General features: G+C 41.5%; 1 pseudogene; it reads right to left on the reverse strand.

Moving 5' to 3' along the window:
* Positions 1–8,979: 8,979 nt before the first annotated feature.
* LOC101136087 (suppressor of cytokine signaling 5-like) lies at positions 8,980–10,535 on the reverse strand (annotated as a pseudogene).
* Positions 10,536–12,000: the final 1,465 nt, after the last annotated feature.

The following is a 12,000-nucleotide window of genomic DNA, read 5'->3' on the forward strand; positions in this document are numbered from 1 at the left end:
TCCGTCAAAAAAAAAAAAAAAAAAGAAAAGAAAATGTCTTTTCACATAGAAAATATAAGGGCAAATGCAAATTAAAAATAAGAGGTTCAATTTACTCTGATGAAAAGAGGAGAAGAGATTTCCCTCCCCTCCTTTTTCTCAGGACATTTACCTTAGAAAACTTGTAAGTATTTTCTCTTTTCTTTGAAATATATGTGTACATATAGCCTTTTGACGACTAGGCAGGACTTTTGCCAACTGGCCTTTTCTCAGCTCCATGACCAAGGAATGTTTTTCTCGAGGACCTGAAAGCCATCTCTTTGAATAGCAAAAATTAGAGCTTAGCTTCAGTGGGTGCCCTGCTTGAAGTTGCAAAACTACCTCTGCCATAAAAAGTTGAGAAGATTTTCCTCTGGATAAAGCCAATTAGCTAACATAGATGGTCACTCCAATTACCACAATAAAGTTGGGAAAAACCATGTGACAAAAGGTGCTGCCAAGTCCTCTTATTTGAAGACTAGTTATTGTTTATCTTGAAAGCATGTATGTAATGGGTTGTATCTGTTCGGCTATATAAGGAGGCGAGATTTCTTTCTGCCTTTTCAATCTCTTTGTAGGTCGCCTGTGATATGTGTTACATTCTAGTTTAATGCTTCTTTAATAGTGTATTCTTTCCCTGCTACCTTTGTAGAGAGAATTTCTGGGTTGGAAGAAGGATTTGTTTTTAATTATATTTCCCCAACAAAGGTTTGTGGAAACTTTTCCACTGCCTTTTTTTTTTTTTTTTTTTGAGATGCAGTCTCGCTCTGTCGCCCAGGCTGTAGTGCAGTGGCTCAGTCTGAGCTCATAGCAAGCTGTGCCTCCCGGGTTCACGCCATTCTCCTGCCTCAGCCTCCAGAGTAGCTGGGACTGCAGGCATCCACCACCATGCCTGGCTAATTTTTTTGTATTTTTTTAGTAGAGACGGGGTTTCACCATGTTAGCCAGGATGGTCTTGATCTCCTGACCTCGTGATCTGCCCCCCTTGGCTTCCCAAAGTGCTGGGATTACAGGCGTGAGCCACCGCACCCGGCCACTCCACTGCCTCTTTTTTAAAATTAAAATTTAAATGTTTTTTCAATTGCCTCTTAAATGGATTTGTAAATATGAAAATTTCTCTTTGGGAGGCTGAGGAGGGAGAATCACTTAAGCCTAGGAGTTCAAGACCAGCCTGGGCAAAATGGCAAGACCTGGTCTCCACAAAGCAAGAAAGAAAAAGAGATAGAGAGGAAAGAAGGAAAGAAGGAAGGAAGGAAGGGAGGGAGGGAGGGAGGGAGGAAGGAAGGAAGGAAGGAACGAAGGAAGGAAGGAAGGAAAGGAGGAAGGGAGGGAGGGAGGAAGGAAATTTTCTTATTTCCTTTGCACTTGCATCAAGTTGTGATCTGAAAACTACTTCTGGAACTGTGATTTGGGTTCAAAAAACATGCCTGCAGCCAGTTTGGATAGGAGTGAAGATCTCACTTCTTTTTTTAACTTTCAATAGCCAAAAAAAGCATATAGAGCAGCTTGATTTTGCTTGTGATTCAGACTATGTCAGTTGTCAGAATAACTTTACTACAGTATAAGTTTCACATATAAGAACTGTTATGCCTTGTAATTCATTGGGAAACATTATCAAGTCTGCAACAAAAATCCAGTTTCCAAAGCCATTTTGTTTTGTTTTGTTTTGTTTTGTTTGTTTTGAGGCAGAGTCTCACTCTGTCACCCAGGCTGGAGTGCAGTGGCGCAATATCCGCTCACTGAAAGCTCCGCCTCCCAGGTTCACGCCATTCTCCTGCCTCAGCCTCCCAAGTAGCTGGGACTACAGGCGCCCACCACCACGCCCAGCTAATTTTTTTATATTTTTAGTAGAGACAGGGTTTCACCGTGTTAGCCAGGATGGTCTCGATTTCCTGACCTCGTGATCCACCTGCCTCAGCCTCCCAAAGTGCTGGGATTACAGGTGTGAGTCACCACGCCCAGCTGCCATTCAGTTTTGATAATGGTTGAAGATGGTTCTTATTTAGAAAAAATTCAATCTTAGTTCTGATTTCAAAAAATCATAATAAAACTTTATCACTCCTAAGTCATTCAACTAGCATATAGTAGGGCAAGTTGGGATATCTAGCTTTTATTTCTGACAAAAATATACAGAACTGACAATGATTTGGTCTACAAGAGCAAATGAAGCTCACTGTTGATATTACTGGTTCAACAACATATCTAAGGCATTTCCACACACTATCTGTTATGAATAACCATGTGTTTTTAACAACCTACATGCTCACAAGCTTTGTGCATTTATTGACTAAGACTTTCTTGCTTCACACATTTTTTTTTGTTTTGTTTTACTGTCATTTGTATCACTCTTAGCAGATTCTACTTTAGGTTGTACTGAATTGGTGTTTTCTCAGCTTCGTTGAAAATATTCTTACCTGCAGTTGTTATGTGTGTATTACTCATAAAGGATAATTCTTTAGTCAGTTCAAACTCAGCACTGACTTCTAGAATATCAACAACTGATCAGTAGAGCAGTATCAGTAACATCTGTCAACTCATTAAGAGCCAGGAATTGCTTAAGTCCAGGAGTTGGATACCAGCCTGGGCAACATATTAAGACCCCCACCTCTATAAACAAATTTTTTTTTTAATTAGCTGGGTGTGGTGGCACATGCCTGCAGTCTCAGCTACTCAGGAGGCTGAGGCAGGAGGATTCCTTGAGCCCAGGAGCTGGAGGCTGCAGTAAGCTATGATTGTGCCACTGCATTCCAGTCTAGGTGACAGAGCAAGACTCTGTCTCTTAAGAAAAAGCAGTCCTAGGCAAGTGCTATTGAAAGTGGAAAGTTTAGAGAATGCTATCTTTGATAAATGGAAAGCCCAACTCAAAATGGCTTAATGAAGAAGGAAATGTTTGGTATGGGTTACTGAACAACCAAGGGAGGGTGGGCTTCAGGGTTAGCTAAGGCCAGTAACTCTGGCTCTGTTTCACTTTGAATTTCTTGCTCTGCCCTCCTCTAGGTATTGGCTTCATCCCCAGGCAGAGAGCAACATGATTATGGTGTTCTGTCTCTGATAGCCACTCACAATTTTGTCCCCTACAAGACAGAACTGTTTCTGTATGCTTGCTCAGAATGCCAAAAAATCTTTTTCAGGTGCCTCCTTTCTCTCTCCCTAGCCCAAAATGGGTCATACGTCCTGGACAGATGACAAAAACCACTATACATTTTCCCCCCACCTCTCTGGAATGTCACTTGCAGCTCTTCCCATTAAGTGGTAGAGTCTATTTCTCTACCCCTTGAACATGGTCTCAGCATGTGAGTTGTTTTTGCCAGTGAAACATTAGTAAATTTGTTGTAAGCGGAGACTTAAAAAGTGTTTGTACATTGGAGCTTGCCATCTTTTGCTGATCTGTGGAACTCTGAGGCTACCATGTTAAGAAGCCTGTGATTGAGGGAGGACAAGTGACCATGTGGAGCAGAAACAAGACATCCCAGCTGAGCACTGCCCCCCACCCCAACCCTCACCAACCAACAAGACGTGAGAATGAGGCCATGCTGTCCTAAACAACCGACTTTGAGCCAGCCCAGATATGAAAACCACTTAGATGACCCACAGAATTATGAGAAGTAATAAATGTTTGTTATTTTGAGCCACTAAGTTTAGGAGTGGTTCGTTAAGAAGCAAAAGCTAACTGATATATGCCCATTTCTGAGGCAGTCATAGGCAAGGGGAATTGCATTACTCTTAAGTGAATCAAGAGACCCCTCTGGAGTTGGGATTAAGTTGTTTCCATGACGACCATGGCTGCATGGAAGAAGCCATGTTTTGTCAAAACAAAATGGGGTTTTGACAGGAAGAAAAAGAGGGAGAAAATGCTTGTTGAATTTGGCAACTACTAATTCACTAAATATACTCTACACCAAACTTTATGTTGCTTCTTTAAGAAGGAAAACAAAGTTACCATTAGAAGGACTAGTCATAGGAACCAACATATATTTCTGTGTAGTGAGTGTGTCCTGTAGTATGCTTTGGGAGGGCAGCTGAGCTACCAAACCTTGGATTTCACAGTAGCAGGGGTTGGCCCTTTACAGAAAGCTAGTGATTAGTTTAGGTTTTGAGAGTCATGTGATCTCTGTCACAAGTACTCAATTCCACCATTGTTGTGTGGAAGTAGCAATAGAAAGAAAGGAAATGAACGAGCATAGTTGTGTTCCAGTAAAACTTTTTTTTGAAAAACAAGCAATGGGCTGGATTTGACCTACAGTTTGCCAATCCATCAACCAGAGAAGCAATGTGCAATGCTGTACAGAGTGTAGTTCACGCAATCAGGTGTCACCCAATGTACACATTTGTATTCTACATTTCATATAATTTTCTTGGGGAGGAAATCTGAGTTACCAGCAGTTGTATTTCCTGGAGAAAGGTAATAATACAGTACTGTGCATTGGGCACTACATGTACCCCGATGTAAGAAGACAAAGATAAAAATACTTGTTTGTCAGAGATTAAACATACAACTTTGGGCCTTGCTTTCTTTACATAATCTGCAGAGGGGAATAAAGTTAGGTGTATTTCTGTCTCATGCAGAGAAGTGACATAGCTTTGTGGAGTGTGTAACTCTTACAACTTTCATGGGAAAAATGCCAAGTTGTGAAGAATTACATTTCACCCAGAAAAGCAATATTCTTCTTAGTGCATTGTGTTCAGTGCTTGACTGCTCAAAAAAAAGTAGATCAAGCATGTTTTTTGGCTATAAACCAAGCAGGAACCCAAAGAAAAAGCAAAAACAAAAAGAATTTAGTATTTTAAAAAATGCTTTGAAGTAGGAGAAAATTCAAAACTTGATTGAATTCCTTAAACATATGGTTATTTTCTTTTGAATTGTGTAATGAAGTTCAGGTGGCTCACTGCATTTTTCATATTTAGAGCCTCAAAAAATCTTAATCTTGCACTGCCTCTGTAAATTGTGTTACCTTCATGGAGAAGAAAGATGAGTTATTAGTAAGGATTTATCACTTAGGTTAATAATATATATTTCTAAACAATCTTTTCTTCATGTAATCTGCTGGAGTGAAAAACTGAGTTTCCAGTAGTGGTAGCTCACCAAAAAGGGAAATTCGGCTGGGTGCAGTGGTTCACACCTGTAATCCCAGCACTTTGGAGGCCAAGGCGGGCGGATCACTTGAGGGCAGGAGTTCGAGACCAGCCTGGCCAACATGGTGATACTCCGTCTTTCCTAAAAATACAAGAATTAGCCGGGTGTGGTGATGTGCTCCTGTAATCCCCACTACTCAGGAGGCTGAGGCAGGAGAATCACTTGAACCTGGGAGGCAGAGATTGCAAGAAGCCAAGATCACGACACTAGACTCCAGCCTGGATGACAGAGCCAGAGTCCATCTCAGAAAAAAAAAAAAAAGAGAGAAAAAAGAAAGAAAGAAAAGAAGGGAAATTCACTCGTATGGACTATGTATTTCCTATAATCTGTTGGATTGGAAAGATGAATTATTAGCAGTTTTAGCTCTCCTAAAGTCACAACTTTCATGTCTGTAGAATGTCCCTTTTTATATATTCCCTTTGGAGAGGTAATCAGGTGGGAAAGCATTTAGCATCCAACTTGGTGGATAGTCCAAAGGTTATTTTTTATTATTTAACAAGGTTCCCAGGGGAGGCAGTTGAGGGCTGCTATAGCAGCTCCAGAACCAGGCTCATTTTTTCCTCAAGTCCTGCCACCTTATAATATGTTTAGTAGTTTCATGCTTGACACTTCTGGATTATAAGATGGCTGCTGCATCAGCAGGTTCATAAGTGTGTTCCAGAAAAGGAGAAGGAGAAAGTGCAAAGGACAAAAAACATTTTCCAATTAAGTCTGTTCTTTCTAATTAGGAAAAAAGCAACATTCCTGGAGGGCGCATCTATAAGCTATAAGCTCTCCATTTATATTTTCTTTCTTTCTTTCTTTTTTCTTTCTTTCCTCTTTTCTTTTCTTTTTCTTTTTCTTTTTTTTTTTGAGACAGAGTCTTGCTCTGTTACCCAGCCTGGAGTGCAGTGGCACATTCTCTGCTCACTGCAACCTCTGCCTCCCAGGTTCAAGCGATTCTCCTGCCTCAGCCTCCCAAGTAACTAGGACTACAGTTAGCTCAGCTTATTTTTATGCTTTTAGTGGAGATGGGGTTTTGCCACGTTGGTCAGGCTGGTCTTGAACTCCTGACCTCAGGTGATCTGCCTGCCTCGGCCTCCCAAACTGCTGGGATTACAGGCATGAGCCACCATGCCTGGCCCTCCATTTATATGTTCTAGGCTAGAGATGTATCATATGGCCAGCTTTAGCTGAGAAAGAACTTGAGAAATCTGGGCACAGTGCCACTCTGAACAAAATTCAGTTTGGCTAGTAAGGAGGATGAGGAGAATAGATATTTTATGGGCAACTTGCAGTACTTGCCATGATATCCTTGTTAAACTGGTGGCCAGTGGATCTAAAATTCATGGATATAGTTCTGACTCGCTTACAGATGGTGTGGGGAAAAAGGAGAAAATTTAGACAAGGACAACTGAAATGATGAAAAGGAAAGAGGTAGCCTTCAAGGGACACTGGGCTTGGAATTCAAAGTTCTAGCTTTCTGACCTGATTCTGAAATGTACAAACTGTGTGACACTGGTTGAGTTAACTTCTATAAGCCTGTTACCCTTGTCTGTAAGATGGCGATGGAATGTTAGAAAGAAAGGGAGAATGGATATTGGATAAGCAAATGCAAACTTACTAATAGTTACATCTTGCATAGAAAAACAGCAGACCTCCCTATGGCATATTCTTCATATAATCTCTTTTTTTTTACACCAAACATACTTTATTAGCACAAAAAAGCAGTCATAACAAGGCACAGCAAGCAGAAACGTACATTTGCAGTCAAAGGGTTAGTGTTGTATTCAAATATAGCTTTTCTTTTTTGCAGCCTTGGCGATAGCCATAAAGATGTAAAATAACATTCTGTAGCAGCAGGTAAGGAAACTATGAAGCACTCACCAGTGACACAGAGCACATTAACAAAAAGGCACAAGAATGGATTCGGCTACTTTAGTGCAAAATGTCTAGGACTGCAAATTCAGTTCAGTTATTAAGAAACAAACACTAGAACTTGATATAACTTCCAAAAGAGCTCACTCACGTAGTAGCACATATTATTCTAAGTGACAAAAACGTGCTAAGTTATTTACAGATATAATGGCTGTACAGTACCTTTTAAATCTGCAATTTAGGTTTCTGATTTTCCATTAAGAATTAACTGCACTGGGCTGGGCGCAGTGGCTCACGCCTGTAATCCCAGCACTTTGGGAGGCTGAGGCGGGTGGATCACGAGGTCAGGAAACCGAGACCATACTGGCCAACACGGTGAAACCCCGTCTCTACTAAAAGTACAAAAAATTAGCTGGGCGTGGTGGCCGGCGCCTGTAGTCCCAGCTACTCGGGAAGCTAAGGCAGGAGAATGGCATGAACCCGGGAGACAGAGCTTGCAGTGAGTCGAGATCGCGCCACTGCACTCCAGCCTGGGCGACAGAGACTCCGTCTCAAAAAAAAAAAAAAAAAGAATTAACTGCACTGAAATTCTATAAATTATACTTAAGCAATTCAGGTATGAGAGTTTACAAAAAAGAGATAAATACTGCCATCCAAATTATTAATTACAGTTCAACAATAACCTCAATATCAGCAACCAGCAACCATTATAGTTACTATTATCTGACTTGCTTGGGCATCTTCTAGTCTCATGTACTTCATAGTTCACAAAATCATCCTGGACATAGGAAAAGATCCAACTTTTATGAAACAATTAGACTGTACATCAACTGAAAAAAAATCACACGCAAGACTGCATTGCAGCAGGTATTTCAAATGCCTGTTTTAAGTTAAAGCACTCATTAAAAAAAAAAAACCTAGGGCCTTTCAATAAAATTCTACTACTAGCTTTGTAAGTCTGAAATTTTAAGAATGGCTATTTAGAAAATCTGGTTTACTTAACAGTACCTTTTGCAGAAGAGAAAAGGCGTCTGATTATAAACTACATCAACAGTTAAGTGAACTGCACTATGCCCTTGTGGCCAGAAAATTGCATTTTTTTCTAAAATGAAGGCAGTCTTTTATTTATTTATTTTTTCGACTTCCAAAGCTTGATTTATAGTAAATACAAACATCATTACGTTTGGAAGATTGTAGAAAAACTCTTAGAAAAAATAATTTCAAACATTAGTCACACTGTTGAAATACTCATTCAATATTAATAATTTGTTCCTCAGTAAGAAATAGAATTCTTCATAACAAATGCCCCAGTGTTGCCTCACTCAAATACTACAGCCATTAAAAACCAAATTGTTAGTGAAATTGGCAAAATGTGTTTGTAGTCTTACTGAACACCTGTAGCTCTATCCTCTGTTGTTCCAATAGGCACCATGTTTATCTGAACAAATAACAGCAGGTCGCATCTGACAGATACTAACACTAAGCTTACATACTGTATGAAAAAGCCTAACACTGCTACGTGTGTTTGCTGTCGGTGTACTGCCTGATGCACATGAAAGCGGACCTAGTTAACACCCTTTGGGGACAGGAGAGTTTACTTTGCCTTGACTGGTTCTCGTTCTAACCAGCAAACTCTAACTTTGTGTTTATAATGATACTTTTTTTTTTTTTTTTTTTTTTTTTTTTGAGACGGAGTCTCGCTCTGTCGCCCAGGCTGGAGTGCAGTGGCACAATCTCGGCTCACTACAAGCTCCGCCTCCCGGGTTCACAACATTCTCCTGCCTCAGCCTCCCGAGTAGCTGGGACTACAGGCCCCCGCCACCACACCTGGCTAAATTTTTTTTTTTTTGTATTTTTAGTAGGGTTTCACCGTGTTAGCCAGGATGGTCTCGATCTCCTTCCTTCGTGATCCGCCCGCCTCGGCCTCCCAAAGTGCTGGGATTACAGGCGTGAGCCACTGCGCCCGTTCTATAATGATACTTTTTTTAAAAGTCCTGTAACATTGAGGGTAGAGGGAGCCCATCAATTCCATCACACGTAGTGCATCTGCAGATTACTGTGCGACAGATATACCGCAGGCTAAAAGGAAAAGTCCTATTTAGTGGTATAGCAAGCAATGGTTCAAAAAAACATGCACTAACTGAGATCTTTATAATGTTCTAAAAGTCCAGTTACAGTGGAGGAATGAAATATACACGGGTCATGGCATCGAAACTAAAGTTGTGATTCCACTGCTCAACTCGGGCATGCAGGGATCTATTGTAGAGGCGGAAACTCACAGAGTTTCCGGTAGTCCTCTTGTGCAGAGTCCCTGAGCAAAAACGTGCCTTCGGGTTTCCCTTCAAGAAGGGCTTCTGCTTCATAACGGTCCACCACGCCCAGTAACAGGGATTCCCTGTAATTTGAAGCAAATCAGGCATGAGACCTATATGTAATCAATCTGCGTGTGGACTTTCCAAGCTCCTTGTCTGCTAACATGGGTATGGCTGTCTCCAGGTATCTGACGCTGCTTCTACCTCCGTGACTGCAAACACAGGGTAGTTGTATACTCTTCCGAGTCACAATTAACTTGTGGAATTGCAGAACTGTCCCCACTTATTTCAGTCATTCCGGGAGCTAACTTTGGTCCCAGTTTATATAATGGATTAACCTGTGCAGTAGCTTCAAATGTATGTACTTGTGCACTGGGAGGGGGATCAACCCCTTCTTCAATACTAAGCCGTCTTGTCTCTCTAAGCCTATCTTCTTCTCCTTCTGTAGAAACCAAAGATGGATCAAGTGTATCAAAAAATGTTGAGTGTGGGCTCACAGGAGCTGTATGCTGTTTAATCAAATGCCATTTTTGGGCTAAATCTGAGCCAGCAGGAAAAGGGCATTTCTCAAGCATTAATTCAGAAAGATGGATTTTTCTTTTATTGGAAGAGAGAGGTTTTGACTGCTTGCTGTAAGTTCTCATGGGAAAACACTAGCCCACAGTATCCTGCAACGTCTTTCTCAGAGAGCGACTTCCTACAGTTCTGCTGGACACACTGTCCATGTCGTGTACAGAACTTACACCATAGCGCCTCTCTCTCCTTTGAAGTCCACTTCGAGTTCTACCAAACATTTGATCAGTATCCAATGAACTCTAGGTCTTAGTACAACAGGAATGTTTTTTCCTCGCACCCCATGGAGCATGTCGAGAGTAGGAATCTCTTCGTGCAACTCTTGTTCCTGGGGTAACACAAGAATCATTATCCTTTTCGATGCTTATTTCAACGATTTGAGGAATTTCGGTGGCACAATTTTGATTTCTCTTTGGAGAATTATTTGAAGGGCTTAATCCCAGTTGTAAGGCAACATCTTCTCTTAAGGGACGGCTTTGGTGCTGAGGAGTTGAGTCTCCTATGCTGATGTTTTTCTCTTTGACAGACAGACATTTGTCGGAGTTTATGTTAACATTTTCACTACAGCTTCCTCCTTCATGACCGAAGAGATTCTGACACCTGTAATTGAAGTTATTCCACATTTTCCCCACTTTATCCATTGATTATAAAATCATCGGGGGCGCACGGGGCAGCCTCATCCAGGACACCTAAGGCCAGGCAGGACGGGCCTGGACGGCGCAGTCACCTACAGGGCGAGTCCACCCACCCTCCGGTGCGTCCCGTCCCCTCCGACTGCCCAGCGAGCGCAGCCTCGCTTCCTCCGGACTGAGCCTGGGTACCCCAGCTCCACCAGATGCCCCCACCAGGCCCCTACCACCTTCCCTGGTGCCTCCCCCTCTGCACCAGTTTCCCCTGCCCTCTCCTCTCAACCCGTCCCCCACCCCGCCACCCAGAATGGAAAATACCTTCATATAATCTCTTTTGGTGGGGGTCAGGTAAATATGATTTAGAAGGAGTTTCTATTTCTCACAGGGAAGCAACATTCATCTCTGGAATGTACACTTTAGGTAATCTGGGGGAAGAAAGATAATTTTCCAGCAGTTTTAGCTCTCAAACAAACAATATACATCTATGTGGAGTAACTATTTCCTGTAACTTGTTGGAAGTTGATGGTGACCTAGTCATTCATCAAATATTGATTGAATGCCTAGTATGTCAGCCATGCTCTAGGTGCTAGGGATATAGTATGAACGAAACAGAGAAGGCCCCTGCCTTCATACAGCTTACATTCTACCAAGGGAGATAACAATTGGATAGAGTGGGCCGAAGAAATGGGAATATGCCAGCTAGGTGGTACATCCTTTCAGATGTGCAGAGAGCTTGCTTTCTGGATTTAATCTATGGTATCCTCATTTTTCAGTTTATCAAACATGCCAATAATCTAAATTTCACCTGTTTCTGATTAATGAATTCAACAAGTATTTATTGAATGCCTTCTCTACCAATCATTGTGCTAAACATTGAGATATAATGATAAATAATAGCTCCATATAGCTGATTAGAGTTGTATAAAAATGAATTGATTGGGTCTTTCACAGTTGTCCTTGGGTGGGATGCTACTTGTGTGTATCTTCCTAACAATACCTACGAAAGAAGTACAAGTGTATGCATTTAGGGGGGCACTGAATAGAAGGTTAGCTAGAGCTAGAATAACTAATAGTGATAGGCGAGTGTAAAGACCCATAAGGGCAACAGTCTAGGTGGTCAAGTGAGAATTGGCATTGGGATTTGAAGAACCAGGATAAATTGGATAGCTGAGGTTAGGGAGAGCAGGTAGAAGGAAGGGAGAGTATTCCAAAGGGAAAATCCTGGGAAAAAGATCTAGAGTCAGGAACAGGTAAGGGATTTCAGGGGGCCAATGGGAATTCAGTAACTTTAGAGCAGAATGTATATGATAGCCAAATAAGAGATGTTGATATTGAGGTCAGTTTGTGTGGGCCTAGATTGGGAGTTTGTCCTTTATTCTAACATAACAGGGGATCACTCAAGGTTCTTAATAGAGACTATTTTAAGCAGATAGAATATACTAGTTTCTTGTTGAGATGGCCCATTCCGGCTCCTACC

This window comes from Gorilla gorilla, chromosome 2 (assembly GCF_029281585.2).
Source record: "Gorilla gorilla gorilla isolate KB3781 chromosome 2, NHGRI_mGorGor1-v2.1_pri, whole genome shotgun sequence".
Lineage (NCBI taxonomy): Eukaryota > Metazoa > Chordata > Mammalia > Primates > Hominidae > Gorilla > Gorilla gorilla.